General features: G+C 42.5%; 1 protein-coding gene across 1 annotated transcript in view; it reads right to left on the bottom strand.

The window, feature by feature from the left end:
- MAML2 (mastermind like transcriptional coactivator 2) overlaps positions 1–23,859 on the bottom strand; it is a 227,017-nt gene that overhangs the window by 91,626 nt on the left and 111,532 nt on the right. The gene's annotated exons all lie outside the window — the stretch shown is intronic.

The raw sequence follows: 23,859 nt of genomic DNA, 5'->3' as shown, positions 1-23,859 counted from the left end.
CAAGCCCTGAGTCATGGGTTGTTCTTCCTGCCATTATTGCTCTATGAAGATGTCTGCAAAAAAGAATGGCATCTTCAAAAATTCTCCCTCACACGCTCCAGCTTGGAAGCTCACAGCATTTGCCTGTATCTCTGCAGCCCATCTCCCTTCTCCCCAAGGAGCCTACGTCCAGAGTTGAAGTCAATAGAAAGACTGTTGTAGACATCAGTGTGTCTTGGATCAGGCCCCAGCTACCCAAGAGAAGAGATGGACTTTGCAGCCCATCCAGATGTTTAAGAGCTTTAACATACAACCACTGCCTTATTAAATCTACAGTAAATTCAATGACCACTTAAGATACTCAACTGAAAGTGCTATTGACTAAGGTAATTAAATCGAAATACCCAATTAATTCCATCAGCATAGGAAATGAATGTATCATGGGGCACCGCTCTAGTGTCTGACCCAATCAGGTATTACCTATAACTTTAATTGGGTCAAAATAATTTTTAAAGAGAGTTTATGAATATTTAGATATGTATTTATATAGCACATGCATATATATGCATGTGTGTGTGTGTGTGTGTGTATGTATGTGTTTATATCTATATGAACACACACATATTATACTCTATATTTAAGCCTTCTGTCTGGGATCTTCGTCTCTGTTGGCAGACCAATAGTTCTAATTCCAGGTCAGCTACCATCTTCCAAGATAAACTCACACATTATTAAAACATCTAAATCAGAAGGATTACAAATGTCCTGCACTGGATTTTTTTTTTTTTTTTTTTTTTTTTATTAAGAACATTTACATGAAGGTGTCTGCACTTTCAAAGCCATTTCAGACTGAGGCCAAACTGAATGCTTGGCAAAAAGAAAGCCTTTTTTTTCCCCCTCTCTATGTAGCCTATGCTGTCAGGTCTCTGCCTGCTGCTCTAACCACAGCCACCCGAAGCAAAAGTTTACCTTTAATTAAGACGTCTAAGTGTTAGGATTCTTAGACTCTGAATCTCTTTCCCTTTCCTTCCTTCTCCTCCTTTTTTGAAAAAAGAATGGAAACTTTATCTCACCTAAAAAGATAAACTTTGCCCAAATGTTGATAAACTGCAATGATAAATCTTCACCTTTTTGCTCCAGGCAAGTCTCTTGGTGGAAGGTGGCCCCAGTGACGGAGCCCCCCAGCAGCACACAGCTGTTGCTGTCCCAGCTGGAGAGGACCTGGGCAAGGCCTTGCCCTGCGTCCTGCCCTGGTGAAGACAGGCAGCAGGGCCTCCTTCTAGTTTGGCCTTTGTTTGGAGGGGAATTTGCTCTCCACAAATCAGGAAACTACAGCCTGGTAATAGCAGCACTTAGAATGACAAAAGGCCAAATAGGATTACAGTCATTCAACCCTACTGAGTTATTTGGGTAGTGACAAAAGAAGTTACTTTTAATTACTTTGCATCCCAGCCTCATAGGGAATAACCAGATTGTGTCTATGGGCCTGCAATCTTTAATCTTCTGCTCAGGATCTAGCCAATCCTTAGAAAACACAGATGGGATGGGACAGAGGACATCTTCCGAATAACAGTTTGGGGATTTTGAGTAGTTGGCATATGATTTCCTTAGACTTCTCTCTCACCTGGGCTTTGCCTCAGGCTGCCTCTGGGTTTGCAAACAGGCCCCGTTCCTGCCCAGCGGGCAGCGCTCAGCTCCCGCAGCACCTAATGGCTTCCGTATCTTGAAGCCACATTGACAAAGCTGGGACAGGTAATTCTCTTTGACTAAGCTGGATCACTGTATTCCTGTGGGACTGTGTTTACAGGAGCTGCACTGCTGTCCTGCACCTGGGCTGCCGATGTGGAGCAGAGAAAGGTGACTCCCAGTCCTGCTGCAGTTCTGCAGCGTTTCGGAGGGGGAACGCAGGTACCGTTTTCAGCAGATCCTCTCTTTGCCTTGGTGACACCTCCCTTTTGGCCACTTCCATATGCTTGCTGGACCAAACTGATTCCTTTTTGTTCCTCTCCTCATAAATGGAATTGCAGCCCCTATGGCCCTCTGCCACTGTTTATGCTGGCAGAGCCCAGTGGATATTGGCAGGCAAACTTGGACCCTACTCACACAGTGAGATGGCAGCGATGGAAGAAAGGGCACACTGTGGGCCTCAGTGCCTTCATTTCTCCTGCACTGAGCATGTCCACGGCTAGAGGAGAAGGAGGTCACAGAGTGAGGACTGTCCTTGCAGGTCAGGAAACTGCGCTGAAGTTAAATTTCAAAATGCTTAGATCTGTACTGGTTAAATACCTGTAATATCCCTCCTTCCCTCCTTCCCTTTTGATGGAAGGACTAAACTGGCCTCAGCAGAACTCTCCAGAAGCTTTCAATTATTTATCTGACAACATGTTCAGACACATTATTTTGCCCATCCTATGCCTGTGAAAGACAGATCATACAGTCATCTTAAAGCCATGTGCAAAATGTCTGTTGGAACAGAGATGTCTCAATCAGGATTCATTATGCTCAGACAAGCTTTAGCAACAGGGCAAAGCTGTGCAGCTTCTGCCTGTTCTCCTTCACCTAGCTGCAGAGAGGCAGGAGAACTGAGGCATCCAAGGTGGCCCAAGCTCCTGCCTGTGAGGTGTCCAGTTAAAATCCTACTTAGGTCAATGGAAAACTCCTATCAGGCCCCAAGGCCGATCCTTGCTTAAGAACTTTGCTGCATCAGAGTCTAAAAGAAGAACCTGGCCCAGGCTGCTTGGCTACTATTCAAAATGGCTCTTAGTTATAAAGAACAAATTGTAAGTTCTCATGTAATGTCCCTGGCAGAATTTAAACTTGTAAAAGAAAAGCCTGTAAACATTATTTCCACTCAGGAACTGTGCGATGTTATTTTCTGACCCTGATGCACTTTGACATATCACAGAACCAAGCAGGTTGACTCTCACTCTGTCAGTCTTGAATTACAAATCTCAAAATGAGCTACTCAGTTTCTCTGCATTTCTTTCCATCACAGCCTAAAACAAAGAAATGTCTCATCTTGCTCATGTAGATCTAAAATGATGACATATAGCTTATAAATGATTTCAAGTACAACAGGGAGATTACGAGCAAAATCAGATCGTGAGCTCCAATTCTGCATTTACCTGCTCAGAAGCTAGCAGTGAGGAGCTTGTCTCTGAGCTTTTCACCCTTGTGCAGAGCCGTGGGAGTGTGCGTGTGTGATTTATTTACATGCTAGAGGAACAAAGTCATGTCATGGAAATTCTGCAAATGGTTTTGCTGAATTTTACTTTCACATTTCCCTGCTCTCAATAGTACCTAGTTGAAAGGAAGTACAGCTTTTCCAAGCCTGAATTCTCCTCTACTGCTGGATTATTTATTAAACAGCAATGGTAGGCTGAAGCTGTTTTCACTTAAGAACGGTTCATTCAAAGCCTAACTGAGAAGGAGAGTTACCATAGTTACCTGTGCAAGCCCTCAGCAGAGCACAGCTACTTCCTAGAACCCAAGAGTTTAGGTCAACTTGTTAGTTTTTCAGGCACTACTTAATGATCTGCTGTTTCATGCAAGTGAATTGCACTTATCAAGAGAGAAAGAGGGGTGAGAACGGTAGATAGAATTGCCCCCCACCCTGTTTTTTGCTGGTCCAAGAAGGCCCTGGGGTTCACACCAGCTGGAAATTCTGCAGGGTAAGTGGACAGCCGGGGAGGAGTTTGGAGTAAAAACACATCCAGATCTTGGCACTAGCTTTGGCCGTCCAATCCAGCCCATCATTAACAGCTTCTGTACAGCACTGCTTTTCCTCTAGGGGCTGTAAAAATGAACAAAACCTTTGTTCAACCTAAACTTCCTTTCCTTGTCTGCTGTTCCTGCAGACTTTCCATTCTAGTGGTCCTATTGTTTCACTTGGAAATGTCAGTGCTGCACAGCATGCCCATTTTATAAGGAATATGTTCCATTTTAGGAGGCCAAAATTGTACACAGTGTTGTTCCACAATTAATTTCTTTCAAGCTTGCTTGGGCTCACTATGGCTTGTATGAAATGGTCTTCTTTTTTTCTTGTCTTTCTTTTGCTTTTTTTTTTTCTTTAGGTCCCACATCTGTATTTATATTGGTAGCTAAAGCAGATACTAGCTTTGCACCTGAACAAACAGGATTGCTGGGGACAAGATTAGCTCCTTTGTACTGGGTGATTTGGACATTGGGCATTTCAATGAATGAGCATTTTGCTTTTGAACATCCTTTACTGGAAGCAGCAAAAAAGAGTAAATACCCTGATTGTATCATCTGCTAAGTGGGTCATTACTACAAAGGAGACTGGAAAATCTGCTTTCCTAATCACAGTTTCCTTCAGTTCTCCCAGAAGTAGTGTTGGAGAGGGTAAAAGGGAGATGAATGTACATAGAGACTTAATTGTCCCAAGAGCCTGGTGAATTTGAGCAACCCACAAACTGGCAGTCCTACATCACCATAGTGCCTATGTTTCCATATTACTCTCCTTTTCTCCTTTTAAGTTCTTTCTCTAGTACCTTTTCATCATGATTTGAGGCATAAGACATCCCTGTCAATCAACATGATTGCAATTTAATTAGGCAGCAGATGATGAGAGCACAGTGAAGAGTGTCCACATTCACTGGCCACTTCTGTCGTTAATGGCTTAATTTTTGTTGGACCACATTGGTGGGTCTGCTACATGGCGACGATATGGGACAGAGAATGTTGCTGACCTGGAACTAGATAGTCAGAGCGATTTAGGTCCCTAAATCCTACTCAAAATCAATGGGGATTAAGTACCAAATCTTAGCAGCTGTTTAAACTCCTCTGGAAGACCTGAGGCTGAATTACAAGTGTCTACTCACTAGTCCTGTTTGCCTCCACTTTCTTTTCTGGTCTACACGATTGACATACATTTTAGAAAGCATGAATTCAGGTAGGCATGGTGCAATTCAAGTACAAGATATCAAAGATGAAAAGGAGAAAAAGATGAGAGAAAAAAAGAGTAAACAGGACAGCAGGGAGATGAGGAAGGGAAGAAGGATGGATGAAGGGAAGAAAAGCAGGCAGAAAAGAGAAGGCATGGAGAAGGTTGGACAAGGAAGGAAAAGGACAATCTAAAGGATTTAGAAGAGGCAGTGACCCACCTGAGAAAATAAGGAAGAAGAAAGTGACAAAGATACGGAATAATTTAGCCTGAGGAATATTAAGAGAACTGAAAACAATGGAGAAAGAGCTCTCCAGAGATACCCCAGAGAACTAAAGAAGAAAGGGAGAATAAATTGGGCAAAGGAATAAAGCATGGCAGGCCTGGAGAGGTTGTCTCTCTGGCTCTATTGCTGAGATAGTCTGATACCCACAAACCTGGATTTGCAGCATTACCCCTATGCTCTGCTGCCTGGTTTTCAGCTCACAGCTGCTCTTCTATTCCTCCATAATCAGTCTTGTGTGGGGTCCTACTTCTGGGTCCACATTTCATTTTTCAGTGAGGCTTCACCCTTAAATCATCCCAGCATCATATCCCATAATTTGGACAATTCTGAGGCCTTCAGTGCCCTCAGGTTTTAAGGAGTAGCTCATAGGTGAAGTAGTTTGTCTTCAGTGAGGTTTTGCAGGATGAGCCCAGCCTATGAGCCAGTCCTAACTTTAATGGTTGTATTAAAGCATCATGTTCCTACCTGGGTGATTAATACAGAGGACACTTGATTCTGAGGGACAGTAAACATGGAAGCACACTGTGCCATTTGAGCTTTGCTTGCTTAGAGTCTTTGCCCCCAAAAGCATTTCCCTCCTTCCCTAACAATATCAGGCTAATTCCGAGCTGATTTAAAGATTGGCAGAAATCTCAGAGAAACAAAGTTTTTACATGTTGTGTAAAAATTAGCAGCTGGGAAGAGGAGAAAACTCAACTTGGGGCACAGACAAAGGAGAAGCTAGGACAACTCAGCCGTATTTGTCTGGAAGGGACGGGCCACCCATCTGGCATGTTTACAAAATGCCCCAGCTGACATCGATGTGTTTTGCCTAGTGAGGATGCTACCAGATGCAGAAGGAGCTGGCTGCGTTTTGGTTGATAGCAATGGGGAATGTAAAAGGATAAAAGACTCAAATCTGTAAGAAGTCAGGTTTTTTTTTCCTCTTTACTGTCTCAATTACCAGAGGTAAATTACCTTGGATGATTTGGGCCATAAAAGCTTTTGAGTCATCTTCACTATTTAGCTGTGAAAGATGAGACAGTTCAGTTCAAATCACTCATCTGAAGACATGTTTAATAATTAACAGTATATGGTCTGCAATGCTATTTACCGTCCCGTGGGGCTGCTAGTCATATGACCTTATAACAGCCTTCCTTCATAAACAGCAGTCCAAAAGAGTATCTGGCACAGCCACGTGATCGCCCACTGACAAAGTCTTCTTAAAATAAGGAACTGCAATTCAGCATAAGCTTAATCATATGTGTGGTTAATCTGGTGGAACAGGTAGTTTGTGCTGGTTCTTTTGGGCCTAAAAAGAGTGATTTAGGCAAAGGCTCAAACTGCACAGGAATGAAAGGGAATGCAGTATATACACTAGTGCCAAAGCTTGAATACATTTATACAATGTAGTAAACGAAGGTCACTGCCTTTGTTAAGAAAATCTTGGCAAACTGCATTTGCTGTAGAGGTCAGGCAATTATGTTCATAAGGAAACACAACCTTGCACGTTATTTAATGTTTCCAGCCTCTGTAGCACAGTCCTACGTCAGTTTAAACATACAACATCCATGATGAGTAATAGATAGTGCTGAAAATGCTGCTTTCCTACAAACTCAGTTCTAACAGTGGTAGAACCATTTACGGCAAAGTTGTGCCTTCGCTGAGAAGAACAACATTTTTGAAACGCAAAAATGATGAGAATGACTCAAAATTGTATTGATTGTTTTATTTTGCTTCCTTCCAAGTTTTCTATTTTATGCTAGTTTCTGTTTAGCTTTGTTTCAAGTTTACTGTCCCTTTCTGAGTTCATCATTTCATTCCAAGTTTGCCTGTGCCCTCATCACAGGTCAGCCTCTCTGTCGCTGGCAAAGTGCCCTTTATCAGGAAATGTATCAAACAGCAAAAAGATACATCACCAGATAACCACTAAATGTTATGGGTTGGCATTAGCAGCAAAGTAAAATGCCAGATAATTCAGAATCCTTCAAAATTAAACTCTTTTCCAGGGAAAAAAAATCCATATTTTTCTACTTCTATCTCAACTTAGCCAAACTACTAACTGTGTGGCTTTTGACTGAAAACGATCTTGGCATCGAAAGACTGGAAGGTGGCAAATATGGCACTAATTTTTAGAAAGGTTCTTGGGAAAATGTTTATACCAGGTAAAATGTGAAAAAGAGAAAACCTAAAGAATAGCATTAAGTGACACCTGATTAAATCTGGTATACTGGAGAAGGCCAGTTCAGCTTTTGTAAAGGAAAATTGTGCTTCACAACTCTTGTACAGTTTTCTGAAGGAGATAGTAAGCAAGGGGAATTCAATTGCCATAGCCTAACAAAAAGCTTGCGCCGAGGGTGCTCAGCAAGGACAGCTGTCAAAGATTTTTTAAAAAACTAAAGGAAGTGGGGTAAGAAGGAAATTCTTCTCATCATTGGTTAAAAGGCAGGATGTAAGGATAAATGTAAAATATTATTTTTCACAGTGAAGGGAGATTTCCAGGCACTAAGTGATAAAATAGCAGACAAAATTCAATACAGACAAATACGAAGTCAAGCACACGGAGAACAGTCCTTATTCCACATACAGTAATGGGGGAATGAGATCCCGAGGTCAGAAGAGGCAGTGCTATAAACACCATCTCCATGCTCAGAAGTGGTCAAGAGAGCAAGCCAAGTGCCAAGAATTATTAGAAAGGATATAGAGAACAACACAAAGAAACATCATGCTACCACTGCTAAATCCATCCCCCCTTCTCAAAAACAACATAATAGAATGAGAAAAGTGCAGAGAAGAACAGAGAAGGACAACAAGGACAGTCAAAGGAAAGAAACAACTTCCATAAAACAACTAATTAAATAGATTAAGGTTTTAGCTGGCCTAGTCTTCTCATTTTCTTAATCTGTGATGACTCTAAGTTTTTAAATCACAATATTTGTGTGCATGTGCATGTATGAAATGAAAAATCTCATTTTAGCTAGCTCTATTCGTTTCAAACAAATTTCAGATTGAACATTTAGAAAATATATTGGAAAGTAATACAATAAATTTTTTACAGTCTCACGCTTTCTAGTCTGCAAATGCCATTTTTTACATATTCACATAGGAGATAGGGTAATGGGACTTTCACCTGGTAGTGACCATTTTGTATTGGTGCAATGCAGCACTAACAAACACTAACAAATGCTAATGGAGGGATCTGTTCCTACAGTCGCAAAAGCCGGTTATTGGGTATTAATTTTGCAGTTGAAGGAACCAAGCACGCTTCCTTGACTCATTTTGGGTCACTGAGCTAGGAGTGTGCCTCCATGGTGCTCACTGAAGACAACAGGAGCTACAAGTGTCCCCACTCTTGGAACAGTAGAATCATATAACAGGCTTCAAAAGTTTGACGATACCAAAATAGAGTCTCACATGCCTGCTTTTGGATACCGCTCTGTAAAACACATGGCCTCAGAAGTGTCCGGAGACAGGCACAGAAGGCTGCATTTAATTCGCCTTTGCACATATACCATCCCATACAATGTGAAAGAAAGCTTCCAAACCTGTTTTCTCATGACTGAGCCCAAATTAACTCATCACAGTGTTGAAACAAACTGCTAGAAAACACAAACATGCTTTGTTCGGAAGCGCCTCCCTGCACAGATCAGAGGCTCAGTTCATGATGCTGCAGTCGTCGTGTTTAAGAAATCAGCACGGACATTTATGTCCTTCCGAACAAGCTGGAGTGTTATTTCCCTTGGGTGAGATCCATTGAAACTGATGGACATGTTGTTATCAGAAATCCCAGTGGGGCTGAGATTTTACTCCCAGTGTGACTTAATTCCCAGTTTTGAGAACACCAAATGATTTAGTTGTAATTGCGTAATCCTGAACTGGAAGCAGAGAATGGGAGATCTAAGAACAGCTTTGTCTTCTCCAGTCAATAAATCTTGACAAGTTAAAACTTTCACTTAAATAAAAAATAATGGGAAAAAAATTATTTTTCTGCACTAAAAAATGAGGAATTAGATCAACCTGTTTCGCTGAAACAGGCAGAATCCCATTCTATCATTCAAACAAAAAGCAATGCTGGCTTTAAAAAGATGCCAAAATGCGACAGGGTAGTGCTATAGCTGCACTTTTATACTTGCATTTCAGCTATTTCTCCTATTCCTAGTTGAATTCCCTGCTTTAGGAAAGTTAAGGTTTAGGATTTCTACAAAAGTGAAGCCAGTGAGAGGTTTCCCACTTATGGCCAAGGCAACAGCCGAGTTTGCGGCAGAGGAGTTCCCTCTCCGCAGCAGTAGCCCGGAGGGCTGATCCCCTTTCCTACGGTTAAAATGCTGCAAACAGACTTCGAAACCCCGTCGATGTCAGCTGCAGGGTGAGAGCCTATGACTATCAAGTTTGTTCCCTGCAGACACTGTCAGTCATTCCAGCTTCTCCACCTTCTTCTCCGCGTGAAGCGAGAGACACAGCCAGGAGAGGCACTGGCTGGTTCTGCAGGACGGAGTCCTTATGTCCGACTTCGCTTTCCTCTCCACCGGCTGCCTTGTATTTTCACCCTGCACGTTCTCTGTTTCTCCTGATAAGGCCCACAACGCTGGAGCTGTTTTGCTCCCTGCTGCTCTATTTTTAATAGCGATTAATGAGGGGGTCAGACCCAAACACCACTTATCACTTGCCCCACCATTTGGGAAGGGAGGTCTGAGGTGACAGGACATGCTTCTTGCCAGCCATAGCTTCGAAGCCTCCTTTGCAGCCAAGCCATTTCCAGGGCCTGGGTGACTCCTGTCAGCAGAAACTGCCTGTCAGGTTTGCTTAATGTACTACTCTGGCCACCACAGGGGCTTTCTAAGCTTTTGCTGTGCCTCAGCTCCCATCAGCACTCACCGCTTGCAGCGCGGGGTGTAGGGCACAGTGCGGATGGTGCTGGGAAGGCAGCACCATTTTCCAGGCTGTCTCACTTCCACTGATGACCAGGACCATCTCGGACCCTGTGGGAAGGAGTCCATTTATGAATACTTCTCCCTGGACCACTTTGGCCAGAGTCTGATCCCCCTGACCACAGTGGAATTGATGTACCTGGGCAAGAGTGATGCTGATGGATTACCTCAGGCACCTCCTAACTCTGATGGTGCCCAAAAATAAAAGCTGCTGATACTCACAGCCATCCATTTCTTTGGGTGCCAAAGGCTTCTGGACTTCCCTCCAAGGATGCTATGTCAGAGAGAGAAGTGGTCCAGCCCTGTTACACTGCCATTCAAAGAGACCTGGACAGGCTGGAGAGTTGGGCAGAGAGGAACCTCATGAGGTTCAACAAGGGCAAGGGCAGAGTCCTGTACCTAGGGAAAAATAACCCCAGGCACCAGGACAAGCTGGGGGCTGACATGCTAGAAAGCAGCTCTGCAGAGGAGTACCTGGGCGTGCTGGTGGATGACGGGTTGACTATGAGCCAGCAATGTGCCCCTGTGGCCTTGAAAGCCAATGGTCTCCTGGGGTGCATTAGGAAGAGTGTTGCCAGCAGGTCGAGGGAGGTGATCCTGCCCCTCTACTCAGCCCTGGGGAGGCCTCATCTCGACTACTGAGTCCAGTTCTGGGCTCCCCAGTACAAGAGAGACATGGAGCTACTAGAGAGACTCCAGTGTAAGGCTGCAAAGATGATCAGAGGCTTGGAGCACCTGCCCTATGAGGAACGGCTGCGAGAGCTGGGCCTCTTCAGCCTGGGGAAGAGAAGACTGAGGGGGGATCTTATCAATGTGTACAAGTACCTGAAGGGAGAGTGTCAAGGGGATGGAGACAAACTCCTTTCAGTTGCCCCGTGTGACAGGACAAGAGGCAATGGGCAGAAACTGAAGCACAGGAAGTTCCGCCTGAGCGTGAGGGGGAATTTCTTCCCTGTGAGAGTGACGGAGCCCTGGACCAGGTTGCCCAGAGAGATTGTGGAGTCTCCTTCTCTGGAGATATTCAAGGCCCACCTGGATGCAGCCCTGTCTACCATGCTCTAGGTGACCCTGCTGAGCAGGGAGGTTGGACTAGATGATCTCGAGAGGTCCCTTCCAACCTTACTGATTCTATGATTCTCTGGATTTTTTTAGTATCAGTTTCTAAATTGTGTATTTAATTTACAGGAAATGGTTATATTCCAATTTTGCATACAAAGAATTTTTTTAATTTCAAAAAACCTTGGTTATCAAATGCATTTTTCACAGACAAGATATTTGTTGAGCATTAGTGTATCAAGGCAGGTTTCTCTGCCTGTGCCAAGAGTCAGTTTTCTCTGAAGAACTGAATGTGTTTGAAATATTTTGAACTCCCACTTTCTGCTTCATTTCCCTAAATAATTTCACTTTTCTTCCAAAAGCTGATCTTCTTTTGTCAGATAGTAATCCATATTATTGCAACCTCATGGAAAAGAGAAATGCTGCTGACAGACTGAATATGGGATCATTATTTATGCACATAAGTCATTCTATTTTTTGTTTCTTTTACTGCAGGAAAATGTTAAATTTTCCTATTTCTAGCTAGTGTATGTGTAGATTCATTTTTTTGTTTAAACTGTCCAAACCCAGTTATGTTCTGCAATCGTACTTAAACTAGACCTCATGGTAATTTTTTCCTACCTGCTTTTAACGTACCGCCAACCAGGAACTCAGCTGAAGGCCAGCTTTAGCAAACCTGCATATATTCAACTTCCCATGGATATTCAGGCAAACTTACGCACATCACTGGCATATTCCAGAAGCATGCAAAAACACACAATGGCAATTTTGATAAAAATACTATCATTAACTGCTTGCAGCTGCTCTATTAAAAAGCAGCATTATCAGTAGAAACACAAAAAGATGGCGATTGGTTACTAAAACGGTTAGGGACTAAGCTGCCTGTTCAGTTTGACCGTATATTTTATTTGAGCAAATGAAGTTAATAAGCATGTGTGCAAATGTTCAGACATGCTGATTTGTGTGTGATTACCCAAGTCAAATGTTTAATTTGCATAACTGAATGCAAATTAGGTACAGAACTGCAGGCTAATATGAAGCATGCCATTTGGCGCCTGACAGTTTTAAAAATCAGACTCAAAACATCCATGCTTAGTGTAACTAAATCAGAGCAGCGGAGTGCAGCACAGCAGATATATCTCATTTGATTCCGCTTGTAATTATTTGCCGATAAGGGAGGATGACATGCAAACAAGCAGCAGAACTACAAGTCTGCTTCATCTTCCATCTCTGCAAGAGAAACCACTATTGCGAGTTTCTACTATGTTCTTTCTCCCCTTTATTTCATTTAAAAGACAAAGAAAAAACAATGCCTGTACAAGGATATACAAGGTTCCCTTAGAATATCTGTTTGCTTGTTTTTCTGGAAGTGGAAGTTTTCCACCGTACATGCTCCTCAAATTATTTTTAGCTTTGTTTATTTACAGTCTGGAATGACATATTCAATGTGATTTGATGTTTCCTAGTATTCTTGATCCCCTCTCTTCCAAGGGAAGCAGTGGAAAGTCTACTGTGTAGTAAATTGAATGTAAGACCTCATATGAGGAAACTATTTGTAGTGAACAAGCCAACATGGACTGGGAGCAGAATTAGATGATCTAATGGGCATTACATTACTTGAATCTAATGATTCATAATAGCAGAATGGCAAAATGGCAATTCTAATGCTATTTATGAACCCAGTAAGCAGGGCTTTTTACTGTATTTGAAATTCTGACTGACTGTAACGTACAAGAAAGCACATTAACTCTGCACAAGATGTCTCTTTACAATCTCTATAGATGGCAATAAACCCAAACATTTCATAAGCCAGGCCAGAGACCAAAAAAGCTAGGAGATCAAAATGAGGCTGCAACCTATATAAGTGTTCCTATTTGCTACCTTAGATTTGAAGATACAGTCCACTGAGCCCTATGATTTTAAGTGGCATGATTCCTTCCTGACTCTTCTGCCTTTCAGTTTTCCGTACTTGTCCCACCAGCAGTTTCTAGTTTTCTTCAATATTGTCAACTCCTGCAATATGCTTCCTCAGTTTCAGTTACTGGAGACAAGTGACTTTACCTTGTTTTTTGTTGTCGTATTTTGTGTCGGCAAGTCCCCATAGTTGCCAAGGCTGCTCTTTCATATGCATTTCTTTGGCTTAAATAGCCCTTGTCTGGTCTACTTGTTCCCATACCCTTGCCTTACTCCTGGCTGCTTGGTTACTTGGTGAGCCACGTTCAGGGGACAGAGGCAGCCGGAAATCCAGCAGATAAGGGCTTTTTGGCTGGATTGTTGTTCATCTGGCTCAGTCCCCTGATCTAGTTCAACGCCCGCTCACCAAACAGCTGTGATAGCACCCAGCAGTGAGCAGCACAAAGCTGAACCATGGGCAAAATGCAGAAGCTGCTGAAACTGGCCCGAGATTGCCACTCAGCGTGAAACTACAACCTGTTCAAACTGTAAAATAGGAAACAAAGGCACCCAAAACTCTTACAGTCTCAGATAAAAGATACTGATTTAAAGACATAATAGCCCTAACACTTTTTACTTTTAGTACTTACAGTCTCATGATTTTGCATTCCTAATTAATGATTTCAGAGTGATTGAGGTTAGCAGCTTTCAGGAACTGATTCATGAACATACTGCTTTCTCAGTCAAGGGAAAAAGGAGCAGAGGGAAATGTCAGAGCTGCCCTTCATCTGTCTTCTCTAAGGTGTGCAGAGCCCTCCAACAGTCCCGCAGTCTGGATGAGCAGGGCAGCAGGACTGGAACAGCCCTGCGAAGGGCAGCAGACCTGCAGGACACACTTTGCCTTAAAGAACTACCAGTTCGCCTTCTACATGGAAAAAGAAGGTCTGCTCATGTGCCTTTTCCAAATGATGGTTCTATCAGTGCAATGCACTGCGGCAGCAAACGTGGTGGAGCTTTGGACCAAAGCATTCTCACTTCTTGTGTTGGGCTATCCCAATTTCTCAGTAAAAATTTTCCAAGATAAAATCCAAAGCCTGAAGATAAAAAACTTATTTCTATTTATTCAAGAATATTAAAAACATCTTTTACTATCTCCTTGCATAATGCAAAATCCTGGAAGAGAGAGGCAAATATTGATCATGCATGATGGACTAGTAGAGGAAAGGTTTTCTAGTGAACTGTGTGAGCCTTCCACACAGAGGTTCACCATGGGTACATACTTCTGAGAACACACTGTGCGTTAGCTTGCAAATCCCACTGCTTAATTCTAAGTGAAACAGGACCAAAATCAAGCACAGGATCATTTTTAAAAGGCAACAGCATAAACAAGTCTGTTCCTGAAGAACCAAACTGTTAATAACCCTAAGAGAGAGAGTCAGATATGTTAGAGACAGCAGCTAAAGCTAATGGAGTTGCACTTCATTATAATTCAACTAACGATCTGACCCTCTGTTGATACACATTCACTGGTTGATTAATAAAGGTCAATATTTAGGTATATATACATCATTATATATGACTGCCTGCACAGTATGCACCATACGGACTTCTCTCAATATATTCCTTTTTAATTAATTACGTGCTCCAGGGGCTAGTCATTCTCTTCACTGTTAAAAGTAAATGCACCTGATCTGTAGATTGATTTGTCTAACTTCAGCTTCCAGCCATTAACGCCTATTCAAGTTTTGTCTTTCTTAGAAGATTAGAAGAGCTTTCTAATCCATGTCCTGTATCTCATGCAGGAACCTACAGACTAACAAAGTTAGTCCTCATCCTTATCTCAGATAAAATAAACAGACTGAGCTATAAGATGCCACAATTATATTCAGGACCATTTTTTTCAGTTTTGTGAAACCCATTACCAATATGCTGGTAGAATCCTCCAGTAGAATAAATGCATATGAGTTCAGACTCGCAATTCAGCTTCCATAGCTTGGCATGTTGGCATGTATCAGCTCAATCATGGTAACTCTCTGTATGAGTTTGCGTGTGTCTGTGTGTGCTCACAGACTCTAGCAAATAGGATATAATTCAACTTATCTTAAACTCTATTTTACTTCAATGATAATAAGTTATGCTAAGTCACATTTCCACTTATCTGTCACGAACTGACTGTAGGAATATGGACAGTTACCACTGGTAATTAGAAGACCATAGTTATTTAAGTTGTGGTAGCCTAATCAAGAGTCTGAGAGCTATGTACTTACAGGCTACAGAGAGATGTTGGTTGATAGAGGTCAGATTTTCCTGCCTTTTCTTGATGACTACTTTATTCCTCTTTCGGTGATACTACACAGGTCTTTAGCAGTTGCCAAATTTCAAGCACTGATTCTAACCTCATTTACAGAAAAAAAAATTCTTTCAGCCAAGAAGTTTTAACTAGAAGAGCTGGATGGTCTCATTGCACTTTTGTTAGGATTTATAATCTTGAGGGAAAAACACAATCAGCATTTTAATGCAAAGCAATAATATAGAAAAGTAAATAGAAATAGGAGTATTCCCCCAGCTAAGAATCACAGAGTGGATCTGTCTGGTGTGCAGAGGGCTGGCGGCTGTAGAAAGCAGTGAACTTTATAGAAGAGCATGTAGGGTGGCTAAAGCATTAGCGCAGGACCTGGCAAAGCCTTGGAGGAATAGCTAGCCAGGTCCTATTTCTAGCCAATAAGGGTAGGATACTAGTCTCAGAATTTTTAAGCCTTCAGTTGTGGTTGTGTAAGGAAATTATTGGATCCTTATGGATTTAACAGCCACTGAAAATGGTCCTGCACCTCTCCCCTCACCCTATCAGTGCACCGGCATTTTTCTGGCCTCCGAGGAACTGGTTTGGAGATCTGTGCCAGCTGATGGGTCTCTGTTAATTTCCATGGGGCCGGTTTTCTGCCGACTTAACTTACTGCTCAGGTTTGTTGGTGGAGTCAGACAACTGTCAGTGCCAGCAGAAGGGGAGCAGTGGGGCACACAAACAGGGGAAGCAGAAGCAGAGCCATCCCTGTTGGCAGAAGCTAAGCATTAAGTCAGTTTAGTGGTATTAAAGTGTGACACCATTAGTATTCCTGTCCCATAAAGGAAGAACAATCAACTCGACTTTAAGTCTTTGGGCTTCAAATTTGTTTTTTCTCGTGAATAGTTTGAAGACAAGATACTTTGTTTTGCTTACTCTAAGCAGTGCTCACAGTTGATGCTGAAATGGGACAGTGTTTTTAACCTTTCTTTTCCCAGAATCCTCATGAAAACAGACTGTTCTTGGTTATATCTATATAAACCCTCTTGGGACAGAGTGGGGTAAGGGAAGAACCACATCCGCATGCAACACCACTGCTAAACTTCTACGCACATAGCATGGAGGTAGGGGTAGGTGTGCCTGGATGGGTGTATAGGGCTGTACAAAATGAGGGCATGACAGAAAGCGGCTTGAGTTCTGAGTTGTTCTTTAAGGGGTGAGCGGCTGGGGATGCACAGCAATTTATGGAACATTTTACATGGGAAACTGTCCCATCAAAATAATAGAAAATGAAAAAAAAAGGAGTATGAAAAGTATGGTAGAGAATGGCTTGAGAAGCTTGGGAGACACTTGGCTAAGGATACATTCGGCTCTGCTCCCTGCCACTTCTTCAACCAAGTGATGCAGCAATCAAGGGATGAGGAGGAAATACTAAGCATTGCCCTGCTCATCCTTTTTGAGAGATCACAGATTAGCTGCAGACAGTCCTGAGTGTAGGGAACATTTTGGGTGCCGTACCCTTGAGCAGGTGGGCCAAGCACTTTGTATGGTTTCAGAATGGGGCTAGGCACAGCCCAGACTGCCACAGAGTTTCTCTATTGTGAAGAAGGCTGTTGAGTCTGAGACCCCTTCCATCATCCAGTGAATGATGTTAAACAGTATGTATTAATCCTGCCACTTTGAGACGGATGTTTTCTACTGACTCTGAGGGAGCCTTTTATGCCCACCAAGTGAAAAGCATGAGGAGAGCAAAGGAGGGCACAGAGAAGGGGAGTGACTTCTCCATGCAGCCAGTGCGCACTGAGGCTGGGACAGGAACCCAGACACCCCAACTGCCAGCAATGCCCTCTGGCTAACATATCCTACTGCTTCAGTGCAAAGTGCATTTTCATTTGAATGCAAAAGAGCTGAATTGTGGAACTGTCCTCTGATGGCAAAAGTGACCCCAGAAGGTTTCTTTCATGGAATCTGGCCTTATTTAGTCCACAGATTGTTTTATCCAGGTCCAAACAGCATGAAGGCTGGGCCAAAACTAACCAAAAATAACCAGGAGGTCATTATCATTCATCCCTTCCTTAGGTTAAACTAATATAAATGCTTTCTAATTTATTTTCCAGATGTCTAATACAAAATAAATACCCCAAAACAGCTTCAGGAATGTAAAGGCTGTGAGTGACACAAAACATGAGAAGTTCAAATTTATTCCAATCTCTCCTCTGTGCTGCCACACTGTCCTAGTCTCACCCCAATGTGCATGCAGTCACTCTGGGGGTGCCAAGACTAATCCATTAGTGCTGCACGAAATGCATGGAGCGGTTTCAACAGGGTGAAGTAAGGGAACATAAATCATCTCTGACACAGCAGCTAATTACGGCAGAACACCAAAGAGCTTCAGTGATGAACCACAAGAGTAACCTCATCTTATTTTGACACTCCAACTATGTGAGCTCTCCTCAGCTTCTGAAAACCTCTGTAGCTCAACAGATTTTACATAGATCACATGGTGCATCAGTGCCTACATATCCAGAAAATGTAAAAATGGAGAACTGAAAGGCTCCAAATCTCTAGTCTGCACTCTCTTTTCATTCCAGTTTTCTCAGAATTTCATGCTATTTTTTGTCATCATCTAGTAATCTACTGGCCTCTCATTTCTTCTCAATGGCTGCAGCTCTTAGACCTTGTCTAACATTATTCCAATACAAGTTTAATGAGATCTTTGCTTTAAATAACCTAATGAAATAAAGTCACCAATTAATCCCTTTGGGCCAAAGTCAGCTCCTCTTTATTTTTGTTCTCTAAAAAAAGGCTGTAAAAGTCCCTCCTGCAGAGGGTGATCCTATTGAATTTAATTGAGATTAACCCATTAGGTTCAAAAGAAATTGCAGTACAAGGTGTGAAGAGTTGGAAATTTTTGATGAAAAAAGTTTTTCCACTGCAGAAACGGCAATTCATTGAAAGTAACATATTTTGTGGAAATTGTTTCTGAAGCAAAAAGTATTACTGAACTTCAGCACTACAAGAACTCAGAATTGTTCTGAATCAATATGAAGTCAAATGCTAAGATCACCATGACATGGAAATTCTGAGCTTTAACTGGATCTAGAGTTAAGCAGAAATAAGCAAGTATCAAAACACTTTGACCTCTCCAAGTACTTCTCAACATCATCCCTTTCCTGCAGTGGTGCAGAATTTTTAAAGCCAAAAGGGGACCTGCAAGAAAATCTGTCTACATCTGTGTACACCGTACAAAATGCCACCCATCCTTGGTGTGACAGATGCTCCGCTACACTTGTTCTTGAGGACTGTGACATGGGCTATGCCTCCGCTGCAGACTGTGAATCAAACACGGGGATGTCTGCCTGGGTTAAACCTCACTGGCCGTGGGAACGGCTGTGCTGCAGTAGTGCAGACCTCTGGGCAGGCTCATTTATTCTGCTGAGGTAAATCAGTCTGGGCTTTCCCCACTGCTGCAGCTGGACTGCTCTTGGTATCTGAATTAGCTCATTTGAAGTTCATGTATCTCAATGTTGCACTTCAATCTGCAGTGTAGACAGAGCATTATTTCTAATCTAAATTTATCCAGCTTCAGTTTTCAGCCACTGGATCCATGTCTCTCTCTATCCATTCTAAAAGCCTTCTATTATTAGAAATAAGCTACAGAGCTGAACAGATCACATCCATCAAAGTTTTATGTTCCGCCCACTATTTTCCTCACTTCTAAGCCACAGTCTCCTTTCTCCGCCTTTGGGTCTCCTTGTCCGGGCTTCTGTTTTACAGCAGGGGAGCGAGCGCGAGCCTGCGTGCGTGTGGCCCTGGCGGGTGCTGCGACTCCCACGGAAGAGGAGCTCGGCGCTGGCGCCGCTCCGGTTGCATTGCAGAGTGCAGCATCGCTGCGGGCGAGCTTGCACTGTGCCAGCGTTTCCCGTGGCTGGTGGAGCCTGAAAAATTAGTCCGGCTTTGGCCTGATTCCTCACCTGAGAAGTATTTCGCTTCTGTCACACCTTGGTTTGTTTGACAGAGTTAGACACCAGTAAAACTACCGTCACTTCTCCCCCTAAAACCGCCCTCCAGATCGTCCCAGTAGCTCCAGAAAGCAGGCTCTGCCAGTCGAGGCGCTGTCAGACCACGACCGCTCCGGGCGAGAGCTCAGACGAGGATTTCATCGCACGAGATCGGGATCGTCCGCCGGGACGAGGCGAATTCTTTGTCTGCAGGTAGCAGTGTTTAAAGTCCGGCGCTCGGGGGCTGCCCACGCGATCTCACTGAACAACGAGCCGGGGGGAACGTTCCCCCGCTTGCCTCGCGAGCTGCCCGAGCGCGCCACGGGGCTAGGATTTATAGAGTTAAGAATTACACAAGGTTATACTGCTGTATAAAATGCAATTAAGATGCAAAGAATATTTTACAGCCTGACTGCATCAGTGTCATAGAATTTCATAGCTGACTGTGTGTTTTTCCATTTCCTAGAGCACTCTTTAAAAGCTGAAGGAAACGTATTAAAACCCAACGAGATTAAATTATACATAGTTCCTATTACTCTGCTCTTATAAAAGGACCTCACATGGATACCTCAACCTGAAACACAGGAAAGATGAGGTTATTTTTGCCATAAGCCAAACATGTGTCCTTTAGGCTATGTAAGAAATATTTGTGGTCCCTGCTGGTGTTGTCCGAATGTACATCATATATTAGATTCCTGAATACACAGAAATACCTTGCTATTAAAACTAAACAAAAGGGATTTAACGGGTTGGACTAATGAATTTCAGGAACTGATTATCCATGGCACTATGATACTGGCAGATATGTTAAAAACAGTGAAATAATGTAGGACCTTGACTAAATCAGATTTATACACAGTGCCAGCTAACTGGTAAAAAATAGCAATAACCTTTTAAAACATTAATTTAGGCTTTTATTAGAATTCAAAGAACCTCTAGTTTTTGAAAGCAGGCATTGTCTCCCTTTTTAATTTCAACAGCACCATGGCTTGAATACAACACAGCAGGGTGTGTGTTTTCTAAAGTTGGGTTATTATCAGAGTGTTCAATGCAGTTTGCCAATAAGCCTTTATTTGGCAAAGCTTAAAACTGCTGACAAATGAGATTCTTCCTACAGCAGTAAAACAAGGCACAGTTAAATACGCCTAATTACAAAACCACACCAAGAACTACTGCGAGGTATGTACACTGGTGAAAAATCAAATGATGTCTACAGCCCAGCGAGCGGCTGGCACCTCAATGCCATCTAACCGCATGGATTCAAAGTGTATATAAACCCCAAAGTTCGAGGGAGAAGCTCTTGAGTGGCCAATGCCTGCTGCAACCCCACTGCATTACCGCCGTAACCCCCTCCCGTCCGTGAAGCTGGTTCAGCTCCTGCAGTCGTGCTGGCTTTTAGTAGCAGTCTAGCCATAGCGAAAGCGACTGCCCCATAAGATCAGAAGCAGATCTCTCTGCTTAAGCAAGCAGAGAAAGAAATCTAAAAATAAGTTTCTCGCTTTGAACCATCAGTTCAATGAATTGATCATTTGCCTACAAAAGTAAGGCAGTTCGTGTTCCTTCCAGGCTCTCCACCGTTGCTGCTCTAGACCTCTGCTGCTTGCTCTCCATATGTGTGAGCTGCTACAGAGATGAGAGTAAAATTAAAAATTTGAAGCAAAAGGAAACAAAATCTGTTTAAAATGATGTAGTTCTTCATAAGGCTGGGTCACTGGAGGACTTGCTTCTTTTCTCTAGGAGTGTCAGATAACATGCAGTTTGAGTTCAATGAGTTCATTGAGTAAATCAATGTGAATCTCAAATATAATGATGCATAACACCGGTGAACTCTGTTCTGTCTCCAAGGGAATTACTAGTATTTTGTGGGAGATTAATTTGTCCATCTGGCCTAAAGGTTGGTTCTAATGTAGTTTTTGTGTGTTTCATCCAGCAGCATATCAATACCTATTTGTGAGCAACACTCTCTGATGAGAGAATGTGCACAATGAAGAACCACAGTAAACGTGACAGGGATACAGAAAGAAATTTAAAAATGAATTTTGATTGCGTTGACTATTAGTTGACGTACTATAAAACTTTGGGGCAGAAATCTCTCTTGACCTCAGTTTCAGGACACTTAATAATAGTCCCACGCAAAACACAAAGCAAACAGGAGTAAATCAATATGGAACACTGCAGTTTCATGACTATGTTGAATTTTTTGCATATTTTAAAGGCTTCATGTTTAATATAAATATTTATAATTTAGGAACCACAAAGAGAAGTAGCTCATTACAGCAAAAACATGTTGCTATATCTAGTAAAAAATGCCAGAACTTCAAGTAAAACGTGCTGTAACATAATGGAGAATTTTATTTGTTACTATGTCCTGTCACTTCCTTCAGCTACAGCGAGTGTCCCTGAATGGTGATTTACAGCAGCTGCAGTTCCAACACAGCGTGTCTCAGCCACTTTGAGTGAGACTATATTTAAGAGCGAACTTAGGAGTTTCATATTTATTCCCTTTTACTGCTTTCAAGATCAGCTTTCCTTAGTTTCCAGGATAAGTGTTCTGAGCATTACCCCCATAAACTCAAACTGTAATCTGAAAAACCAACGTGGTACTTTCCCATTGCTTCTGTGCCAAATGAGGGCTGCTACATCTGTGCTTAAATAACATTAGCAATCCTGTCAGAAATGCCTGGAGTGCCTAAAGAACCTAACTTCCCTTTTCAAAAGCACGTAAATCATAAGAGAGCACACATTTAATAGAGAATCAATTTGCTTAGGCTCCTGAGTGTACCAAGCCACTTTTGAAAATGAGACTCAGCCTCTAAGGTCATGTAAGCACTTTTGAAAACTCTACATGCCAGCTCAAATTCACTTTAATTGTTTTGATAATTGAGTTCAGGATGAAATAGGATTCGTGGGAATGATGTGTAGGCAAGAAAGATCCCAGCTTCGTTGTTAGATCCCAGGTTAGACTTACAGAGCGGGCAGTTAGGGTGAAGAAAGATTATCTGTGATCTGTGGGTAACTGAGGGCAATTGTGAAAAGGGGAAAGGGAAGCTTTAGGAGAGCAATGCACAAGATACTAGCCTGGAAATTAACAGTTGCCCTTAGCAGGATCAGTATTGGAAGTGTACCGTTAAGGTCACCCCAGACTCCACTTATACCTAAAACTAAATTCCTGTTTATGACATGCTCATAAACGGCTCTAATGCGAGCGTGCGGGATACTGCGCGGCGTGCCGAGTGCCTTAACACCAGAGACTTAGTGAACTCGGAAGGAAATTGAAAAGTGATCAGGCAGATGGAAGGACCAATGTATGGGAAAGGATTGAGAGTTAACTCTGTATAGCCTGACTGAGAACTGTATTAAGGTGTCTAGCTAATATAAGTGCCTTGGGAACAGTGTTATTATTTACAGGGAGCATTTTAAATCAGTCAGGAATGGAATTAAAGACTTAGGCATTCATTTCAGACATGCATCACGTAGCAAGTTAGCATGTGTCAGCAGAGCTCTTTACGTGTGCATTTTTAGCCCCACAGCTTATTTGCCCTAGTCAAGCTGCATTTGTTGCATGCTAAGGGGGAGGTGCACAGGCTGTTACCACCACTCTGCTCACGGGGTAACTTGTTCAAGAGACCAAGCCCTGAGAAAATAAAAGTATGATCTGGAAAAAAAAAAATCCCGACTGAAATCTACTGAACTACATTCTTGTCTCTCTGGGAAGCAGCTGAAGCTTCATTGGTTAGATTACTTAAAACTACACTGACAAAATACTGGACAGTGTACTGTAACAAATAACTCTGAAATGGCAGAGATAAGCTAGCTGTTATAAAGATGGAGACAGTTTCTCTATCTTTTATTTCTTTCAAATATAACTTTCAGATGCCCTTCTGTAGAATATTAGGTGAGCCAATTCAAATAAAACAAAAGCCCTTCAATTTTCTTTTTGTTTTAGGATCCAATTTCCTGGACCATTTTTTTAAGCTCTCTAGTGTTGGAATAAATGTTTTCCCACTTTCTGTTTCTATTTGAAAATTGAGAGTGACAAAATGCCCCAAGAAAAGACGTTCTCATAGAATTTCCAGCTGGGACAAGATGCAAAGGTTGCCAAAAAACTCGTGAGAAAGTTTACTATCAAGAGATTTCCAAGCCCATCCTTCAAAGTCTAAAGATTCTGCTCAGTGCTACAATATCAGCAAAACTGACTCCAGGCTCTGCTTGTCCTGAAAACTGTCCATCACTCCCTGGTGCATGGCACCATTACAACATCTGCAGCAAGTGAGGATGCTGGTCAGTATAATGTCCGTACAGTAAGGAAAAGCTTTATTCCCTGGAAGGCAATGATGGACTTGGGAGGCAGATGGCTGGTTGGGAATCTGGACTCCCCAACTGATTCCTCTGCTCTGCTGCTTCTACCCACCACGACTTAGCAGATCTCTAGACTTTTCTGTGACTGGGCAGGGGGCACTGATATTGCTGTTTTAGTTCAAGTTAGGTGAGTGCTTTTGAAGCACATGGCCTGCTTCTTCCCACTTCCCACACTTTATTTCATATCATGCAGT

Source organism: Rhea pennata, chromosome 1 (assembly GCF_028389875.1).
Source record: "Rhea pennata isolate bPtePen1 chromosome 1, bPtePen1.pri, whole genome shotgun sequence".
In the NCBI taxonomy this organism is placed as follows: Eukaryota; Metazoa; Chordata; class Aves; order Rheiformes; family Rheidae; genus Rhea; species Rhea pennata.
The sequence above is the reverse complement of the archived record's forward strand: the minus strand, read 5'-3'. Positions and strand labels throughout refer to the sequence as shown.